This window comes from Rhinatrema bivittatum, chromosome 3, assembly GCF_901001135.1.
Source record: "Rhinatrema bivittatum chromosome 3, aRhiBiv1.1, whole genome shotgun sequence".
NCBI classification, from domain to species: domain Eukaryota; kingdom Metazoa; phylum Chordata; class Amphibia; order Gymnophiona; family Rhinatrematidae; genus Rhinatrema; species Rhinatrema bivittatum.
In genome coordinates this window covers 39,982,013-40,000,900 of record NC_042617.1, presented here as the reverse complement: position 1 = coordinate 40,000,900, position 18,888 = coordinate 39,982,013, and the positions used below count along the sequence as shown (strand labels likewise).

The 18,888-nt window shown below is 44.8% G+C and overlaps 1 protein-coding gene across 4 annotated transcripts in view; it reads left to right on the top strand.

Moving 5' to 3' along the window:
* MARK1 (microtubule affinity regulating kinase 1) overlaps positions 1–18,888 on the top strand; it is a 387,182-nt gene that overhangs the window by 26,708 nt on the left and 341,586 nt on the right. The window lies entirely within an intron of this gene.

Genomic DNA, 18,888 nt, shown 5'->3' with positions numbered 1-18,888 from the left:
CCCTCCTGACCCCCCCAAGACCTGCCGAATTAATTTCCTGCAACCCCCCACCCTCCTGACCCCCCCAAGACCTGCCAAACGTCCCTGGTGGTCCAGCGGGGGTCCAGGAGCGGTCCGGGAACAATCTCCTGGGCGTGAGCCGTCGGCTGCCAGTAAACAAAATGGCGCCGACGGCCCTATGCCCTCACTATGTCACTGAGACCGACCGCTGCTATTGGTCGGTCTCAGTGACATAGTGAGGGCATAGGGCCGTCGGCGCCATTTTGTTTACTGGCAGCCGACGGCCCTATGCCCTCACTATGTCACTGAGACCGATCACTGCTATTGGTCGGTCTCAGTGACATAGTGAGGGCATAGGGCCGTCGGCGCCATTTTGTTTACTGGCAGCCGACGGCCCTATGCCCTCACTATGTCACTGAGACCGATCGCTGCTATTGGTCGGTCTCAGTGACATAGTGAGGGCATAGGGCCGTCGGCTGCCAGTAAACAAAATGGCGCCGACGGCCCTATGCCCTCACTATGTCACTGAGACCGACCGCTGCTATTGGTCGGTCTCAGTGACGGCCCACACCCAGGAGATCATTCCCGGACCCCCGCTGGACCACCAGGGATGTTTGGCAGGTCTTGGGGGGGGTCAGGAGGGTGGGGGGTTGCAGGAAATTAATTTGTCAGGTCTTGGGGGAGTCGGGGGGGTGTTTGTTAGATTTTTGTTTGGTTTTTTTTTTATATTCGCTCCATAAGACGCACATACATTTTCCCCCCACCTTTGGGGGAAAAAAAGTGCGTCTTATGGAGCGAAAAATACGGTAACTTCTTGTGATGCAATATTTTTTGGTTTAGGTAAAAAATAACAATTTAATACCATAGGGGGCTCATCTTCAGCAAAACCAAGATTTTCGCTTAGAAACTTTTTTAAGGAAACTAAAGGAGCTTCCCCAATTAACCTGGGGAAGTTAAGAACTCTTAAATTTAAGCGCTTGGAATTGTTTTCGATGGCCTCAATTCTCTTAACAATATTTTCTCTGTCTTTAACCACAACTGCATGGAAATCTTGATGTTTTTTTTCATTTAATTCAAGTGTTTTAATTTTCTCAGAAGATTCCTTAATTTGTTTCTGGATTTGAAAAACTTCCTGTTGATGTCCCTTACTTAGCGAATCTACCTTGTTTTCCAGGCCTTTAATATTTTCTAACATCCCAGCCATCATCTCCAAAAGATTGTCCAATGTAACGACCGCAGGTCTTGTTAATGGGATAGGGGGTGTCCTGTTGGTCAGTTGTGTCTCTAACCCCATAGGGGGAGGCATCAATTCTATTCCTCCATCTGCTCCTTCGACACCCAGAGCTGACTGGGAAATTCGTCCGTGAGTGTGGGTATCATCTTCCCCCGCCTCCAAACTGGACAAATTTATCTCCCCTTCAGCTTCTCCTATTGTCCCATTTCCTTCCCTCCGTGCCGGTGGGAGTCCAGTATTTGGACTCAAGGAGGTCTCCTCTGCAGGTACAATCAGTCCTCCCTGACTGATTGACACACCAGATTCATCATGTCCTACCTTTTTCAACGCAGGCGAGATCATAAAACGACTGATTTCTGCTTGTATTGGTGAGGGTAGTGGAAGGGAGGGAATAACCCTCACTTTCCCCTTCCTTTTGGGAGGCATGTTTAGGAAAAACGTCACAAAAACAGAGTCAGTCAAAGTCTTACTGTATAGCCTTGTTATCCGCAATAGAATAACCCGTAGGAGTAGGTTGAAGGAGACAGTTAAATTCTTTTACCTTAAACTTTCATTGAGCCAGGTTTTCCGGCACGACCATGCGATTCCAGGCGAAGCCAGGCAAAGCCTATCATGTGTGCGCCCCTTGTGCGCGCGCGGCTTAGGCGCGCGCCGGCGTCTGCTGCGCATCGCTCTCTGTCGGATCTTATCGGGCTTCCGGTTTCTGGTCCCGCCTCGTGACGTCAGCGGGGTCTCAGCTCTCGGGCACCGTCGGAATCGGGAGAGCAACGCCACCACGAGTCCCGGAATCCCTCAGTTGGCTCTCTCAGAAGGGGGATCTCCAGCCACTTAGTCCTTACGCTCTCCTTTTTCTTTTTCTTTTTTTATGTGCAAAAACTTTTATTCAAACAACTTTTTAATTAGGAATAGAAATTTTAGATGACGGGAGTATTTTGGAGATTAATGCATAGGTATAAAGTGGGTATATATTCTTTATCATCATTATATATATATATATATATATATATATATATATATATATATATATATATACACACACATTTCTTCATTCTATTTTGTCTTACTCAGTTTTAGGGGATCTTGCAAAGACATGGGGAGGGGAATTTCAAAGAGAGAGCGTGGAGGAGGAGATGTTTCTGTGCACTACTTGGATAAATAAAAGCACTGAATGGTTTTTGCTTCGTGAGCTGCAGTTTGGAGTTTTGCACAGGATGATCTTTTCTTCTTGTAGAGCTTTTAAAGTTGGGGTGATACAATCAGCTTGTTGTATAAAGTGCTACGCTAGCAACGCTTCCCTTTTACATGGGTTATGGGAGTGCCCTGAGGTCCATAAATTTTGGTTGGGGATTTGGTTCATCTTATCCCAAATGACCTGTATCAAATGCTCTATAAATTCTCTTTTATGTATACTGGGTCTCACTTCAAAATTGCAGGGTCATAGTATAAGTGAAATCTTATTTATACTTCTGTCTTGCTAAACTGCTAAGCATTGTATACTATCCAGGTGGTTGGCAGCAGAAGCTCCCACTGTGCACTGTTGGAAAGCAGAAATGCTGGAACTATTGTGCCTGGTGCATAAAACATTCTACATCAAATTGGCAAGATCACAGAAGACGTTTTGGGTTTTGTATTTTATTTTTTTATTAAAACGTTACCTATGGATATTCAATGCAGGTTTAAATGGTGGGGGTAATCAAATAAAGAGAAATACTGAATAATTAGGAGTATGATTATACAGTGTCAATTGACATCTTCCAATTGTCTCAAGTGTAGTTGGATATTAGGATTACATGTACTTGTTATATGGGAAATGCTTATAAACTGATGGGGAGGGATTGTTAACTCTTTTCTATGTTTTTGGATGGGGTGTATTTGGATATGCTTGAAGATCCAAAAAAGAGGGAAGAACTAGGGACTATCAACACACAGTGTTCTCCATGAATCCAAAGGGAATCAACAAAATATCCTACTTATCGAAGAGGTATAAGCAGAATGGGTTTGGCAATATCACTGCTTATAATGCCCATCTCTAATCAATCATTTGTCTCAAATTGAGTCCTCTGACTCATAAAATGTTTTTTTGAAAAAATTGTTTGCATAATCTGATGCATCTTAACCCATAAATCTGAAAAGCCCTAATGTCCCAAAAGGTGATGAAACAATCTCCTAGGGGTATTATTTAAATACTTTTTTTTTTTTTAAGATATTTTATAAACTGTCTTTCCATGTATAGATCACAACAGTTTACAAAAGTAACATTCATAGCTATTAATCAACAATACAGTACGGACGCGTTGATTAATAGCGTGCATGCCGTGACCTCGGACGTCGCACGCTGTGACCTGAGCGCCCGGCTGGACATCAGAGGGCACGGCGTGTGCTCATTACCTTTTAGAGAATAGGGAGCCATGGGGAGCGCCCGATCTGCCCCGGGCTGCTGAAGCCGCTCTCGCCGCCGGCTGTCCCCGGGAGGAGGGGAGAGAGGACTGGGGCTGCTCCGGAGCTGTCAGTGCGGGAGATGTACGCGGCCAGGGCAGGTGAGCGGGGGCTGGCGGAAAGTTTGCCCGATTCACTTCGGTCTTGTCCCGGGGAGTTAGGGGGTCAAGCAGTGAAGCGGGGCTGGCTGGGGCTGCTCCGTGGCCCGTGAAATTTTGTCTCGGCTTGCCTGATGCTCCACACTAATGCAGGGGTAGGGGTAGGTGGTAAATTAGCAGGTTAAACGCGCGGCAAAACTGCAGGTTTAAAAAGCGATAATCGGGGCGCGCGTTACTGTATGGGAGGGAATAGCTAATCCGATCGTTTACATCTCATACACATGCCGCAGGCGGAAAGGGTTACCTGTTGATTTAAAGAGGCAGTAAGGATGGGTTAAAAGGGATAGTGAATCGCAGGTTGGACTAACGCGGCCAAATTGTGAGTAGAAAGTGGGTTAGAAGCAGGGTAACCGCGGCCGCACTTTACTGTATTGGCCTGAAAGATAGGTTACAGAGGTAGTATTCATAACAGGCATTAACATCTGTCAAATGAAATATTCCAATATATTTGACTAAAGATCTGGGACATAGGCGAGGATTACAGACAATAAAATAATATCTTTCGCATTTTAATCGGTATGCCATATTGATTCTTAGATTCTCTCTCTCGTGCTGCAATTAGTATTTCTTCTCCTTCTTGTTGTAGCTCTCTGCATTCTGATGTTTCTAAGTTAGGTTATAAGCATTTTTGAATAGCTGTGTTTTTAGCTCATATTTAAATCTTTCTGTCTAGTATCAGACGTAGTATCTCAGGTAGGGAATTCCAAAGCTTTGGACCCGCTATGGAAAATACCTGATCTTACGTTCCTAAAAGGTATAAATAAGGCAAACGAAGCAAACCTTTTTCATAGGAAAAAATGCTCTAGAACAAGAGGTCACAAAATGAGGCTGCAAGGGAGTAGACGCAGGAGCACCATTAGAAAATATTTTTTCACTGAAAGAGTAATGGATGCATGGAACAGACTCCCAGTACAGTTGGTGAAGACAAAAACAACGGAATTCAAGGAAGCCTGGGATGAACACAGAGGATCCCTAGATGTGAAAAAGTGAGGGGAAAGCCAGAGATTCTATGGAGCCTAGGGCATTTGTGTTCTCAGCTTCATTACCCCATTGCTTAATGGTACGTAGATAGTAAACCCTTAATGTGAGAGGAATGGTTTTTTGGGGGGGACTTTGAAAACCTTCAACAAGCTATGCATAAACTGGTCCTGAGCGGACAGAGACTTAAGGAAAATATGAAAAAAATAGATTCTTTTTTTAGCAGTGTTTTCCAAATTCTCTGCTTTTTGATGATAATCTGGATTTTGTTTAATAGCAGTGTTTGTTTCAAGAGACAAAATATATTATTATGAACTTGTCAGATACATGATTTTCTGATGCGTCAATTCTCACCATATGGTCCTTCAAAGAATGGCCCTGTGAATAGACTAGATTACATTTATTACATGTTCAAAGAAAGCTCATTTGGCTCTAGTTTCTCTACTAGCCAGTGCTGATGTCCTCATGTTCATATCTAGCATTATCAGGGCAGACATTGCTACTACAGTTCCTTCGGGCCCGGTGTGCTAAAATCCACAAGTCCCACCAGCTCTGCAAAACTGGGTTGAGATCCCTGCTAGAGGTGATTTTTATAGTACACCAAGCTGTTAACAGTAGTCAGATCCTTTGCTGACCTTAGCAAGACTTCTGCACTGAAGTCAGATTGAGTTCCTCCCAAAAAATAGAGCCACGGACTACATTTTTTATCTTAGACATCAACAAACAGATTAAAAACACCCCCATCAGGGAGCACATTCGCATGTTTTATTGACTTCACAAAAGCCTTTAAGGTGAATTTTAAAACCTGGCACACACCAAAACCAGGACATAATCGCACAAGTTGGGCTGGCACGCGCCAAGCCACCTGGATACGCACGCACTTGCCGCTATGCTCACAAGTTCAAAAAAGGGGAAGGGCATGGGCTTTCCTGGATTCTAACTTGAATTTAGCGCACAAAAACTTGTGTGCACAGGCACGCGCCGGAGTCCCCTGCCGTGTAACTTAACTTTTGCTAAGGATGATGTGCTAGTTCTAAAATAAAGATAAATAAACAGATCAGTGGGGTTTTAAGGGTCGGGGCTAACAGGGGAGAAGGGAGGCTATTAAACTAGGGGGGGTTTGGAAGTCCTTATTCCTTACCTGATCGAACTGGGAAAACTGGCAATGGCGTTGGCGCACATGTCTTTTAAATCCCCCTACTTAGGCAATAGAAGTGGGATTTGCGTGCATGTGCACGCGATCAGGCTATTTAATAACGTGTGCGTATGTGAGCGTATGTCATAAAATGGCCATGTCCCTGGTTGCGGGCCGACGAATGCATTCACACGTGCGCCCATGTGCCTGTTAGAATCTAAGATGCTAACTTTTTTTTATCTGACATTCTGGCCTTAGTCTTAAACTATTACAAAATGGAATGGGCGGGGGTAAGCTATTATATAATTATATTGATATATTCATCCATCAGCAGTAAGTCTTTAAATATCTACATCAACGATCTCACCACAGTACTGGAGTGATCTTCATCTGCAGGACTAAAATTACATGACTTGGGAGCAAAATAGCTATGGTATGCCGATGATCTGGTCATCTTATCCCCTACCTCAGAAAGTCTACAAGAGAACCGAAACCTGCTGTACACCTACTGCAAATCATGGGCTCAACAAGTAAATTGAAAACCCAAAAATGGTTGTTTTCCAGAAAAGGCCAAAAAATCTCCAACACAAATGTATAATCTTCCTAAGTAAACAAGGAATTGAGCATACCCTATATATAACTTGGCCTGAGATTAAGTGCATGTGGAAATTTTTGAATTGGCTATCAAAATATTTATAGGAGAATGGAGGAATCAAGGAGGCGTCTCCTGAATAGATGAGTGTAGTCAGCGCTCCCCCTGACATTCTGTTTGATCCCCAATTTCCTTATTTCTTTCTCTTCTTGCCATTGGGAATTGGAAAGGAGCTGGACAAAGACTGGGACCTGGTCTCAGGCCCCTTAGCAAACTTCTTTGTTTGAACACGCTGTTGCCCTGACCTTTGTGATGTGGAGTTTGGCTTGGCTGGTCCTAGGACAACGAGCCTGCTGGCAGCAGAGTTGTCCCTCAGCCCTGACAGCTGCTCAATGCCGAAGCCTCCCAGAAGTACTGTCTTTACGCAGGGAGAGATGCCAGAGCGGATGGAAGAATTTGGTGCCTCCACCGTGTCATCAGCCACTGCCTCACCGCTCCAGCCTGCAGGAGAAACATGGTTGGCAAATGCGGTAATATCGATGTTTTCTTTTTTTTTACTTGATTGTGCATTTTTATCTTTATTTTCAAATATGTTGATATTTGAATTCATTAAAACTGAATGAAAATAAAGTTTTAAAAAAATACCTCGGGGGGGGGGGGGGGGAAGGCTCTACGAGCCTTATATGCAACAAAGAAGTCTCTGGCCAAATACAATACCCCAGTAAAACTATTTTAAAATTATTTAATAGCATCAGTCAACCAATCCTCTTATATGGGGGTTAGGTCTGGAGGCTATCATTAACCCCAGGCTCTACAGAATGGGACAGAGCCCCAACAGAAATCTCGCACCTCTTGTTCTGCAAACAGATATTGTGTCTACAGAAAGACTTTTAATAATTGGTGCTTAAAGGAACTAAGACACTTCCCCTTACTACCTGTCATGCAAAAAAGAATATTCAGTTTCTGGTGTTCTTTCAATAACAGCTGCAAACATCCTTCATACCAGGCACGCCGTGAAGCAACACAAAACCATGGAAAAAAAATACACTCAGAACATATGCAGCAAATCTACTGTACCAAATCGGCACTAACACCTGGAACTCAAAGAGCTACAACCTGGTTTATGAAAAAACCGGCAATAAAAATATGGCAGCCTGCCCTAGAAGACTAATATACCTCCTTTTGGGAGGTGCAGATTGGAAAATGAAAGAAGCTTTGACTGCTACAGATTCCTACACAGAAAAAAACACGCTAGCAAAATACCTCATGTCAGTCACACATGCAAATCACAAATAGATTCTCACCAAATACAGAATAAGTGATCACATCCCTAGAAATACGCAGACAAAAATTGAATTGGAACACCCAAGAAGCCAGACTCTCTATGCACTGCAGCACCGGAGAAATAAAAATAGACACAATTTCCTGCTGCGCTATGCAAAATACAGATAATGGAGATGTATGTTTTCAAAAACTGACAGAAAATCAAAGACTTCCCGCAGAAGAATGAGCAGAAAAAAACTCTATAATCCTGGGAGCAACAGCAGCTACTGTATAGCAACAAAATATGTAGTATCCCGCCACCAGGCCAAACAAGTAATCTGACCAGGGACAATACAAACCAGCACTAGAACCCAAGACTTGTCCTTGTACTTTTCTGTAACCTATAATTTTACTTTGGAATGATTAAATTAAGGAGGAGGAAAAAAATTCTAAAATAATAGTAGCTATGTCTTTGGCAAAACGTGTAATATTGTCATGCCAGTAAAGTTATTTGAATCTGAGTGGGATTCTGAATCAGGGCTTATGCTACTACAGCTCTCTTCTGGACTGCTATTCAGTGAATGCAGCACTGTACAAACACACGTAAGAGCCGGTCCCTGATCAGTAGAGTTTACAATTTAATCGAGATAAACATACAGGACTCTTGACTTAGTTTTTGGGGACTTGCCAGGTTCTTATGGCCTGGATTGGCCACTGTTGGAAACAGGATGCTGGGCTTGATGGACCCTTGGTCTGACCCAGTAAGGCATTTTCTTATGATGTTATGTTCTTAGGACAAAATACACTTTGGGAAGTTCATTTATTAAGAAAATGGTTAAAATCAATAAGGCTGTAAGTGGAATAATTGGAAGTTGATTTAAAAGCAACCTCCAAAAAGTGGGGTTTTAGACCGGATTTGAATAAAGCTAGAAAAGGGAGCATACTGCACCAACGCAGGAAGACTATTCCAAGTATATGGTTGCAGCAAGGTAGAAAGCATCATTTTAGGCTGATTAAAAGCTGCTCTAGAGCTGCAGACACAGTTTTAAGGCCTCCGGTCACAGTGGGCCAAAGCACATGCTGTGTTTTAAAGTCCGCTCACCTTCCAGTGCTGCCCATGCCATGCTTCAAGTCCCGCCTCCTCGTAGCCGCAGATGCGTTTTGAAGGAGGCCCAGGCCACCAGAAGCACTTCCCGGCAGGATCCCGGGCCCTGCAGAAAAGCAGGAGAAGCCTGGAGCCACCACTGGAAAGAATGAATGCTGCGGCAGAATCTGGACTGGAGTTGAGGAGAGACATGCTGGGCAGGGGATGGGGATAAAGGTGGAGATACTGCTAAGTGGGTGGGTGGGAGAATCTGCTTAATATTGTTCTGTTGTCCTGGTTTCTGTCCACAAGTAAACTGATAATTATCTGGAAAATTGAGGTTTGTTTTTTTTTTCCAACTGATTTTCTCCTGTTTTTTGTTCTTATTATAATAAACCCTGATAAATTGCTCGGGAAAAATAAAGAACGATAAAAAATGAAAATGAAGGTGCCTAGGATATAAGTCATCACTTTGCTCTTCCTTTTCCCGATGTTGGAAAATTAAACTGATTAAAGAAAAGAGGTGCGGCAGGGCTGCTGGTATCTTGCTTTGCTCTCCCCTCCACCCCCATTCTTGACTTGAGAGGGATTACTATTTTAATTAGCCCCCGATCCTCCCCATCATGCCACCAGCCAAGATAGCTGTATTCAAACTCCCAGATGTTTCTGCAGTTTGTTCTTAAAACTTCCAGTGTCGGTGATGTCGCCGCCTCCCAAGCTAACTTGTTCCGCGCTTAACTACACCTTGAAATAGTTACGATAGCCAATGAAACTAGGGCCCTGTCTAGAGAGAAATCCTTTTATCAATAGGATCCAGAATGTGTAAATTAGAAATGTACATGCTTCATTTTTCTAGCCTCTTTCAGAGCCCATTGGAATAAGTCGTACAAAGCTATGTGCAGATTTTGTGCTTACAGCTTTATTCCCGATTTTAACCAGAAGTTTTGTATTCATGTTAATGCACCTTCATTCAAATCCCTTGTTAGTAAAGGCATTAGGTCTTACTCCTAAATTCAGGGATGTGTATTAAAGCCCTGAAGGCTTAATGCAAGTTGTTTTTTTTTTTTTTGTTTTTTTTTAATGCTGGAGATTTAACTGCTGGTTAGAGATGGAGTAAAATTAACTCATATTTCTGGTGCTAGTGTTAGTCTATGGCAGCGATTCTCAGCCGGTGTGTTGCCAAGCACAGGCTGGTGTGTGTGGCTGCTCCTGGTGTCCCATTGCCCTGGTGGTGCTTCTCTTCTCCTCAGGGGCGGATTGGCCTGTTGGGGAATCAGTCATCCCCTGGTGGGTTGATGCGTGCCGTGCCGGAGGCCAGGCCGGCATCGGCTGAAGAACGGATTGACACTGCGTGCCGCCACTGGAGGCCAGGCCGGTGGCGGCTGAAGAGCAGAGGCCAGGCTTATTGGGCCGAACAATGAGAAGAGGCTCCACGTGAAAGAGGAAACTTGTTTGTGTGTATGTGTGTGAGTGGCAGCTTGTGTGTATATGTTATTTATTTATTTGAAACTTTTATATACCGTTCCATATTCTGTCACAATGGTTTACAATAAATAGAAAAATAAAATCAAGAAATTCTAAAATGAAATACCAATAAAATATCATAATAAAACTAATAAATTACCAAAATAAAACAAAATTACAGGAGTATTAGATTAAACTGAAAAACATAAAAATACAATAAAAGCCTGCCTCATTTATCAAATTCAATAAAAACAAACAAACCATGCCACCTTAAAAACAGATTATTCCCCATTCGTCACATTCAATAAAAAAAACATTCATACCAACTTATCTGATTATTCAGTATCCTTGAAGGCTTTCTTAAGTAGCCATGTTTAACATTTTTTTTTTTAATTATAAAATCTGCTTGCAGCCTCAAGTCTATTGGCAAAGAATTCCATAATTTGGTTCTTGCTATTGATATAGCTCTCTTCCAAACTTCACTAAAAAGGACCGTGCGCACGGAGGGTACCACCAGAAGAACTTTGTTAGATTTTCTTAAATTTCTTTGAGGAGTATAAATATGCAGTGTGACATTAAACCATTCTGTTTTATCACTATTAATAAATTTGTGTAAAAGACTGATAACTTTAAGTTAAATTCTAAATTTAACTGGTAACCAATGCAACAAAATTAAAACTGGCGTGATATGATCAAACTTTTTACATCCAGTTAAGACCCTAGCTGTAGCATTCTGCAAAAGTTGCAATGGTCTTAATAGTGCTTCCCGGAAGGCCAAGTAAAAGAGTTATAATAATCTAAATTTGAAAATATTGACTGGAGTACAGTACAAAAATTTTTGGGAGTGAGAAGAAGAGGTTTTAATCGTCTTTATGTAAAATTTGTGTTATCTCTAATTTTTCTACTAATGTGCTTTCTCATATTCAGGCCACTATCTATTATTATTCCCAGGTCTCGTGCATGGGTGATTAATTCAATTTTGGTAGAGTCCTTTTGAAAAAAGGAAGAGTTATTTAAACTCAGTTTTCTATTTAATATAATCTCAGTTTTATTGAGGATGAAAACTAATTTCATATGAACTAAGAATTGTTTAATTGCAAAAATATAATCTCTACTAATTTCAGAGTATTATCAATCGTATCTTTAATTGGCACCAGAAATTGAATGTTTGAATATAATATGTGTGATACCTAAACCAGCTAATAATTGACACAAAGGTAACATATAAATATTAAAAAGAGTGGCAGATAAAGACAATCCTTGTGGTACACCAGAATCCAAACTAATCTTTTCAGATATTGAGTTACCAGTTCTGACTCGAAAAGATAGATTTTGTAAGTAGGAACCCCAAACCATTGTAAGGTGACGCCACTAAGGCCAATTTCGGACAACCTACAAATTAAAATGTGGTGGTTTACCCTATCAAAGGCAGCTGATAGGTTGAGTAATACCAACAAATATGATTGGCCTGCATCAAATCCCCTTAATACGGTATCTCACAGAGCAAGCAGTCATGATTCGGTATTAAAGTGTTTTTTTAAACCCGAATTGAGAAGGAAAAAGAATATTATATGTATCAATATGCTCTGCGAGTTGGGCCTGAACTACTTTTTCTAAAATCTTAGATATAAAAGGTAGGTTTGATAAAGGTCTAAAATTATCTAAAATACTGGGGTCAGAATTTTTTCTTTTTTAGAATTGGCCTAACTACTGCACGTTTTAATGGGAGAGGTATCTTACCTTCAGATAGTGAAAGACGATCTTCGCAATGGAAGAAAAAATTGTCTGAACCACAAGTTTTAAAGTCACAGCAGGGATTGAATCTAAAGGATGCGCAGCAGGATTTAACTTTTTTTTTTATAATTGTTTCAATTTCTAAAGTGGAAACACTTTCAAATAAAGACCATGAGGGTACATCTCGTGGTTTCAAAACTGTTGATTGATCTGTGGCTGATGGTATCTTATTAAGAAGCTTTTGAATCTTTTCCTTCAAAAGCACGCAAACTCATTACATTTATTGCCTGGTAGTACTGAGTCATCCCTCCTCATATCTTTTGTTTGTTTTTTTTTTTCCTATGGTCCAAAATCTATCTAGGGTTAAAACTAATGTCTTGAATTTTTTTAAATAAAATATTCTCATTTTATAGTATTCATTAACAATCTATATTTTGAGAGGAAGGCTCTGTAAATCCCTAATGTTTGATTGGACAGATGTTTGCCCCATATTCTTTCTTTTTGTCTAATAAGTCTTTTTGACTCTTATTTCAGCATTATACCAGGGCTTATTTTTCCTGGGTGTTTTTTGTTTTTATTTTTAGTAATAAAAGGGCTAAGTTCATTGACAATGATAGTGGTAATGTCAACCCATGATTCAATAGCATTATCAACATTGGCATAATTGATATGTGTGTGAGTGGCAGCTTGTGTGTGTGTGGGTGATAGAATGGGCGTGAGAACATTTGTGTGTGATTGAGAGAGAGACTGGTCAGGGGTGTGTGTGTGTATGTGAGAGAGGAAGAGAGACTGGTTTGGGAGGTTTCTGGTGTGTGTGAAACAGAGACTTTGTGAGTGACTGGTTGTGCCCTAAGGAAGAGGACCGTGAGGACAGAGCTTCAGCAGCCCTTGCTGCTTCTGGCGTGTGCTATTGGCCTGCAAGTGAAAGGAGTAGGAGAGTTGCTGGAGAGCGTAAGTAAAGGTGGCTTTTTAAATTTATTTTTCTTGATTGACTGCCATTTTAATTATTGGGCATTATGTGATGTCTGCTGTTTGAAATATTTTATTGATTTTTGGACAGTTTTTAATAATTCTTATGAGTGTTTAATTGTTGTATGATCTGTTCATCAGCTGTTTTGTAACATTTATTAGTATAGCTTTACAATTATTTCTGTGTGGGGATCTATAGCAGCTTGGCTTGTTATGTTTTCCTAACAGGAGATATATTAGTGTTTAGGGCCTAGTTTAATATTTGTAATGTTCCCTTTTCATAGATAGGGTTGTTACTGTTGGAGTGCATGCCATAATGCAGGTGTAACTTTGTGCAGATTAATTTCTGTGCATTATTGCAGATCCTGGGACTATGTTAGGTGCTATATTTGTTTCCATTTCTCCAGGTTTGCACAGCATGCAGAGTTGCTTTTTTGGGTTTCCATTCTGGTTTGTCTCCAAATTTATAATTTGTGGTCTTTCTGTCCTTGGTGAAGGTCAGTTCTGAGTATGTGACCGAGGTGAGGTATTTTACTAGCATGTAGGCATTCGTATCAGGCTTAATTGTTGTGTTTTCTCAATAGGAATGCAATGGTGGTAAATTACTGTCTTTTCATAAGGAGGGCTATTGTGCCTGGTAGTAAAGGGAGTTTGTTTTGCTTTTACTGAGATATCATCAGAACCAGAATATCTTTTTTTGTATGATGAGTTGTATGGGGTAATGCTCTAGTTCTGCTCTGCACTCATTGCTGGGGGTCGAGGGGGTTCTTGAGGATGCAGAATGTATATTTACATTTAGCCCCGTGATGGTCACATGTTCAGTGTGTCACGCATGTGAGAATTGTCAGGTGTATCCCAGCTGAAAAAAGGTTGAGAACCACTAGTCTATTGTGTTGTGCCCCAGTGTGGCCTGGATTTGGAGTTTGGGGATCCTGAACTCAGGTTTTGTATGCACAATTTTTAGTAGCACAACTTTGGTTTGCCTAATTTTTAGGGACACATGATTTTGTGGATGGTAAGCATATTTTTGTGTGCACGTGTTCGGGCTATTTATTTATTTATTAATTACACACTTTATGTTCCGCGAATCCATCTGTGTTTAGTGCAGATTACAACCAAACATACATAATATAAAAACATATACATAACAAATTAAAATCACATAAAATAAACAATAAACACATTTAAACAATAATAATTCACTTAAAAGCCCTTTTCCTAGCATGTAGCAGATGGACTCAGGACCAATGGGTATAGTGTACTCCTGCTAGCAGTTGGAGGCGGATCAGATTTCAATCTGACGTCAGCCCCTAGTACATATACCCCTGCAGGAAGTGCAGCTCTTCAGTATTTTCCATCTCCATAGTAGTTAGGGACTATCTGCACGCTCTCAAGCGTTAGATCAAATTCAAAAAAGAAAACCCAAAATGTAAAGAAGAAAACCTACTTGAAGACGAGCCCCGCTCTCCTGCGGTGATACCCTCGGGTCCCTCCCCAGTTGAGATTCCTGAGGTGATTTCCGTGGTCCCTCGGAGGTGAGCCTTGGTCCGGCGGCCGAATCGCGGCGAGGACCTAGCCCCCGATCCTTCGGGTGCGGCTGAGAGGCAGCGGGTGCACCCTCAAGCGCGGTGGTGAAGGTATTTGCCCTCTCCCCCGCAGCCAGAGACCACCCGGGACGAATCCGGGAAGTACCGAAGACAAGGTAAGGTAAAAATCTTCTACTTGCATCCGGTCTCCGAGGATCGAGGAGGAGCACAGGTCACCGACCGGGACCAGTGCCACCGGGTTGATCCGCCCTAGCAGGGCCAGGCCCCGGCTATTCCAAGAGTCTGCCCATGTGGAGACTTTCCGAGGGGGTCGCCATATTGCCCGCATGCTCGTCGTTGCCATCTTGGCCTACTCGCCGAGCTGTTTGCCTCCGAGCGCACATCTCCGAGTCAGGCGCACAAAGCACAGCCGCGCGCACAACTTACACGCTTATTTTAAGTGCACCGGAGCGCATAAGATTTACGCGCCGACAGCCATGGCACCCCCAGGAACAGAAATTAAAGCTCAAGGCCTCTGCCCAGCATGCCACATCAGAGCCACACAAAGGGAGGAGGCCGACGCCCTGTGCGTGCAGTGTGAGGAGGCCCTGAGAGGTCCAGCTCAGGGCCAGTCCCACCCAGGGCCGAGTTCTAGCTCCTCAGGGGGCACCCTGGACCTAGCCCGGGGGACCCCCCCACAAACGGGGACCCCCAAGGAACCAGCGCCCCTCGGCTTTGATCCAGCATCTATATCATGGATGGAGTTCTTCAAGGGGATTCATGCCTTTGTTCAAATGCAAACTGAACCTCTGGCTGACCAGCCACATGCTCCAGAAGCCCCACCTATGGGGACTCGGACATCTCTGAGGAGGAAGGCGAACCCCTAGAAGAGGGGAGCTCCCCCCCGGGGACAGAGCCTCACCGAACCATGAGACGCTTCTTCACAAAGGACGAGCTCCCGGACCTGGTCAATCAATGTCTTGACGGAGCTCGCTATCCCGGGCCCAGGTACTTCGGGGGAACCTAAACCGAACTCCCTGCTGGAGGGTCTTCGACAGACTTCTCGCCACTTCCCTCTGTTACAAGCAGCACAACAGCTGATTGACCTGGAATGGAATGCTCCGGAGTCCGCATTCAAAGGGGGACGAGCCTTGGCAGCCCTGTACCCCCTGGACCCAGCAACCAAAGATCTTCTTGCATGCCCAAGAGTGGATGCTTGCATGCCCAAGAGTAGATGCCATAGTCTGCGCGGTCTCTAAGCGCACCACTATCCCAGTGGAGGGAGGAGCTGCGCTCAAGGATGCACATGACTGACGTCTGGAGTCCATCCTCAAACAGTCATTTGACGTTGCCGCTATGTCTCTACAAATTGTGGCCTGCTGCACCGTGGTGACATGTGCCTGCTTATCACAAACCAGGAACAACACCCCGGGAGAAGACATGGAACCAGCAGTATCATTCCTAGTGGATGCTGCCTCCAACCTAGTGCGCACAGCGGCCAGAGGAGTGTCATCTGCGGTGGCTGCCAGGAGGCAACTCTGGCTCTGAAGCTGGTTGGCCGACGCATCTTCCAAAACGCGCCTCACAAGGATGCCCTTCAAAGGATCCCTCCTGTTCGGCAGTGACAAATGGGGCGAGTCCCCATTGCTGCAACTACCGGAAGATAAGATGAAGAGAAACCAGCGTCCCTTCCCCAGGTCCTCCAGGGGCAGAAATTTGCAGTGCTTCAATCCTTACAGGAGCAACTATCAAGCGCCCCGCCCTACAGGCAGGAACCAGTCCTTTCGGACCAAGCACAACAAGAGGGGAGCCAGCTCTGGTACGGGCCACAGCCGCACCCCACAATGAGATTCAGCCGACCCATCCAAGGGAAGAAGCCATAGGGGGAAGACTAGCCCTATTTTACCGCAGATGGGTCGAAATAACCTCAGACAAGTGGGTCCTAGCCATCATTCGGGAGGGGTACTACCTGGATTTCCTACGAACCCCTCCAGACAAGTTCGTAGAGTCCCCCTGCCACAACCCCTCCAAGAGGGCGGCAGTGGAAGCTACACTGTCCAGACGACTGGCCCTCAAGTCGGTCAACCGCCACCTCAGGATCCCTTGCTTCCACATGGAAACCTTACGATCCGTTATAAGGGCGATACAACCAGGAGAGTTTCTCACATCCCTGGATCTTGCGGAGGCCTACCTGCACATCCCCATTCATCAGGAACATCAGCGCTACCTACGCTTCAAAGTCCTGAACCGTCACTACCAGTTCCGGGCACTACCCTTCGGGTTAGCCATAGCACCCCGGACGTTCACCAAGGTAATAGTGGTGGTGGCGGCAACACTGAGGAAGGAAGGAATCCTCGTTCACCCTTACCTGGACGATTGGCTGATCAGAGCAAAGTCACCGGAGGAAAGCCGCCAAGTAACCAGCAGAGTCATAACTCTACTGGAAAGCCTAGGATGGGTAGTCAACACAAACAAAAGTTCCCTACAGCCCTCACAGTCGCTGGAATACCTAGGAGTCCGATTCGACACCAAAGAGGACAAGGTCAGCCTGACGCCTACAAGGAGATCAAAATTGTGGAACCGGCTGAAAACCTTGCTGAACGATCCTCGTCCCACAGCAAGGGATTGCCTGCAAGTCCTCGGGCTGATGGCATCCACACTGGAAGTTGTGCCATGGGCGCGAGCCCACATGAGGCCCCTACAGCGCTCACTCCTATCACGGTTGAGCCCACAGTCCCAGAACTACACCGTACATCTATCACTCCCGGGCAGAGTTCGGACCCAGCTACGGTGGTGGATGCAGGCCAGCCACATGAGCTGGGGATTAAGACTATCCTTCCCAAACTGGACCCTACTCACCACAGATGCCAGTCTACGAGGATGGGGAGCACACTGCGAAGAGCTAACCGCCCAAGGGCAGTGGAACGCAGAAGAGGTGGGATGGAACATCAACCGCCTAGAAGCGCGGGCAGTCAGACTAGCCTGCCTGTGGTTCGCTCACAGACTTCGAAACAAAGTGGTCAGAGTAATGTCGGACAATGCCACCACAGTGGCCTACATCAACCGGCAGGGGGGAACCAGAAGCCAACAGGTGTCCCTAGAAATAGACCCCCTGATGGCGTGGGCGGAAACAAACCTCCAGGAGATCTCCGCCGTCCACATTGCTGGGAAAGACAACATCACGGCAGACTTCCTCAGCAGGGAAAGTCTAGAACCAGGAGAATGGAGGCTGTCGTCCACAGCCTTCAAGATGATAGTGGATCGGTGGGGGACACCGGACATGGACCTTCTGGCAAACAGATCCAACGCCCAAATATCCAGATACTTCAGCTGCAGGCGGGAACCGCAGTCCCAAGGGATCGATGCCCTGGTACAGCCCTGGCCCCCAGGGACCCTACTATACGCCTTCCTGCCATGGCCCCTACTGGGCGCAATCATTTACAAGATACACCTACACAAGGGACTAGTTCTTCTGGTGGCTCCGGACTGGCCAAGAAGACCCTGGTACGCAGACATGAGAAGACTGCTGGCAGGGAACCCCCTACCCCTGCCCCCACACAGGGACCTGCTACAACAAGGTCCGATCCTCCACGAGGACCCAGCTCAATTCTCTCTTACGGTCTGGCCATTGAGAGGGCTCGCCTGAGAAAGAGCGGATACTCGGGGGCGGTAATCGACACTCTCCTCCGAGCCTGCAAGTTCTCCACATTGCTAACGTACATAAGGATCTGGAGAGTATTTGAAGCCTGGTGAGAAGACCACAACATCAAACCACGCTCATTTACAGTTCCTGTGATCCTGGAATTCTTACAGAATGGACTACAGAAGGGTCTGTCCCTCAACTCCATCAAGGTACAGGTGGCCGCATTGTCATGCTACGGCTCCAAGAGCGAGGGCGACAGCATAGCTTCTCACCCAGATGTATCACGCTTCCTGAAAGGAGTCAAACGCATTCGCCCACCACTAAAGTGGCTGGTACCTCTGTGGAATCTCAATCTCGTTTTGGACTTCCTAGTGGGAACCGCCTTCAGACCCCTCCGAGGCCTGTCCCTCCGCTTGTTAACCTTAAAGATGGTGTTTTTGCTGGCGGTGTGTTCAGCCCGCCGCATATCGGAACTACAAGCACTGTCCTGCCGTGAGCCGTTCCTCAGACTCACCCCAGGGTCCATCCAACTACGCACGGTTCCCTCCTTCCTCCCCAAAGTGGTCTCACACTTCTATCTTAACCAGACCATCTCACTACCAACGACGGATGGCTTGAAGAAGTCCGTAGTCTACACCACCTCAACATCAACAGACTCCTATCCAGATACCT